Source organism: Apteryx mantelli, unplaced genomic scaffold (assembly GCF_036417845.1).
Source record: "Apteryx mantelli isolate bAptMan1 unplaced genomic scaffold, bAptMan1.hap1 HAP1_SCAFFOLD_72, whole genome shotgun sequence".
Classification (NCBI taxonomy): domain Eukaryota; kingdom Metazoa; phylum Chordata; class Aves; order Apterygiformes; family Apterygidae; genus Apteryx; species Apteryx mantelli.
The window spans coordinates 875,509-879,158 of NW_027118798.1; positions in this window are offsets into that span (position 1 = coordinate 875,509).

Sequence of the window (3,650 nt, forward strand, 5' to 3'; positions counted from 1 at the left end):
AACGCCGTCCTGCTCGGCTCGCTCCCCTTGGCCTCGGCCTCCCCCACCTGCGCCCCCCGCCCCTCGGCAGCCCTGCGCGGCCAGCGGCGGCCGCTGACTGGACGCCGAGCGCCCGCGATTGTCCGCCGAGCGCCCGCTGATTGGACGCCGAGCGGCCCCTCGCCCGCGCGCCCAACGGCCGCTGCCCGCGCGCCCAACGGCCCCTTGCCCGCGCGCCGCGGTCGGCGCCCTCAGGGCAGCGGCAGCGGGGGCGGATAGCGGCTCCGTTAGCGAGCGCGGCTCAGAGGCGGGCCCGGCGCCCCCCGCCACGGGGCTGGCCCTGGCGGGCGGGGAAGGAGGAAGCAGTGTTCCCCTCAGCGGCGGCGCCTACAAGCCCGAGCGGGCGGGCTGTGCCCACCGCTACCGCGTCCCGCGGCTCTCCCAGCCCCTTCCCAGTGCCGTAGCATCACCCCGCTGACGTGCCTGACTCGCACCGAAAAATGGACGAGCCCCCTGGATTGGCTGCGCTCGCCCGCCCGCTCCTCCCTCCGCCGCGGCTGCTCCCGCCTCTCGCGGCTGCCTCCCCCGCCGCTCTCCTTCGCTGCTGCTTCTTCCTCTTCGTCCTCTGCTAGGTGCCTCTCGCTCGCCTTTCTCTCTTCTTTTCTCCTTCCTCTGCTCTCCCTTAGCTGCCTCCCTTTCCTCCTCCTCCCTCTCGAAACCAGCCTCCATGAGACACCCGAGGGTTGTTCTGGGTCCTCCCTCGACCCGGCTCCCCTCTACACTCGGCAGAGAGGAAGTAAAGGAGCCAAGAATAGTTCTTTCTGTGCTCCTCGGGCTCTGCTGCCTTTTGTGGAGCTGGGTGCTCATCATCACAGTGCTGTTTGCTGAACTGATTCAACAAGCAGCATTAACTTGATAAACAAGTTTTGTAAGTGCCATTGCAGCATTAGTCAGCCAAGAAATTGCAGTGGTCTGCTTCCTTCCGGCACACCATGGAAGGGCAAACTTCAGAGGCGCCTCAGCTTAGTCCCTGCCTGCACGCATGGTAAGTATATGCAGTCAGTTATATGTGGAAATTGTGGTCATGCAATATGTACAGTAGAGACACCGCTTATATGCATGCATAAGTGATTTACACACATACCTGCAAAACTGAGTCTTTGCAAACAGAGGCCAGGTTTGGTTCTTAGAGTCGACTGGTTTATGGTTTTGTGAAGTAATTATACTGCAAATATGCAGTTCTGTTTCTATCTGAAGGACAAAGGCAGATGGAGATGTAGGTAGAATAGTGGATAAAAGAGATATTGTCAAGGTAGTTAGAACTGTAAGTGAATACACCCTGACAGCTGTCTCACTTTATAGATTTTGCTTCAGAGAGTCTGCCCATTGCCTGGGTGCAACTAGTCATTTCATGTTCGGTAGGGTACTGTATAATGCGTGTTGTACTGGGAACAGTTTGTATTACTGTTTCATTACAGCCTGTGCGTGACAATTATTATAGTGCAACAGTGAATCTAGAGTGCTCAGTTTATCAGAAGCGCATGCATTTTATTTTGGGAGCTTGCATTATTACAAGTGGGGAAATCAGACAGACTTCTTTACATAGATTTAATGAAAAAATAGACCATGTTTCAAAGACTATAGCTATTGTATGTTTCCGGTTATTGTTATACTATCAGTTGTCAAGGATATTCTGAGGACTGTCTACACTAACTACACTGATACTACACTGATATATCTTCTGGAACAGTTTCTATTCCAGAGACATTTATATTATACGGACTCTTGAATTTCAGCACTGACTATGATTTTTATTGCGTGTAGGCAAGTAATCCAATTTCTTGCCAAAATGTCACAATTGTCAAATGGTGATAATAATGCCTATGTTGCAAGGATGATATGAGAAGTGAAATTCGTGTCTGAAGGAAAAGAACGTTTATGAGCAGCAAAACTCATTTTTTCCTACAGATATATATTCTACATTCTCCTACCTCAATATTCGCAGTTCCCTGATTCTCCCCACACAGCCCCAACTCCCACCTTATCCACACTTCTCCCCACACAACCCCAACTCCTGCCTGATTCCTTTTTGTACCTCTAAACGTTATCAGCATCGGAGGCCTCAAAGCCTAAGGAATGTCCCAACAATCCCCTGCCTCCAAGCTTCCTTCCTGTCTGCAGGGGCTTTCTAAATTTTAAGTTTTCTTACCAGACCCCTCTCAAAAGTGAAGAGGTCTAGTAGCTCAGCAGTGTAGGGGATAACAACACCTCATACTTCTGTGTGTTTTGAGAAACTACTGGCTACTCCAAACCAGCATTCCAGCTCAGGCTAGTTCAAAAATACAAATGCACCCATGGGCTTGTCACTAGCCCATCAAAACAGATCATTGTTGTGCTCATGTTCTGGCCTTTTCCTCACTTGCTCACACATTTAGATCTCTTGCATATACCCAGTTATGAGGAACAGGGTTGGTAGAGCCTGAGTGCATAGGACTCATTTCCTTGTGAAAGCAATCTAAGGAAATTGCTGCATCTGAGGTAAGACTACCTGACAATGTATTGCTCTTCTGGTTACAGGTCACTTTCACCTCACAGAAGAGGAGTTCAGGAGATGAGAATTCCCAGAAGCAGACCTCAGAGGCTGCAAAAGGTGAGAGACAAGATGACACACAGACGCAAGATACAAGTCTGTCTGCCATGGCTTTTAGCAGCAGTAGCTGTTCTACTGTATGGGGTTAAGGAAGTGGAAAGAGATGGATCTGTTCCAGGTTGTCCAGAGCAGCAGATGATCCAGTTGGTAGACCCCACGAGGGAAAATAATCTGTGCTTGTCTTTATGAGCAGTATTGTTATGTTTTAGAAATAGGGAAAGAAAAGAACTGCCGAACTATTGGTGTTAGTGCTATTTCTTGCGGGGGGGGGATCTTGTTACTATTGTTAAATATAGAAACTTTGCAATAAAGGTTGCAATAAATCTTTGGAGAAAGAATATATATTTAATATATAAAAGTAAAAATGTTATTTATATAATATTCAAAATCATAAAGTAAAGAAAGGAAACAAATTACAATCACAGCACATAAGAAGCAGCTGAAACACATTCAAATGTTCAAGACCGATCCACTTAATTATTGATCACTCAATTTGTTATTGTCATTTAGATGAGAATAGCTTAGATCTTAATCTTACCAGTGGATTAATGAGGAATCCATTAGAACAGGAAAGTGAAACTACAAGAGACTGCTATAGCCTCTTTCAAAATTTAATAAGTGAAAATTTAACAGCAGTGGCAAAATAGCCTATGTTTCTTAACAGGTATAAAGAGGATTTTATAATAATAATGAATTTAGTTCTATCAGCCAAACTTTGAGTTTGCTAAGGGCTTGTCTTACACTGTATCCATAAGGATACATAAGAGGCTTCCTAAAACCAAGAGTCTTTTCTAGACATAGATGATTTCAGCAAGTGTGTTGCCAGAAGGATTTATCACTGTATGGATTATTTCTACCTGAATACACAGAAACACCAGTTGGGTTTCAGTTAAAGTGTGTAGTCAGCAAGTTGATGGTCTCCCAAAATAAATATTAACATTTAAAAATATAATGTAGTAAGTTCACTAGTTAACTGAACATGGCCTCCTTTGAAAGCACACAAACATTGTCAAGTTTCAGA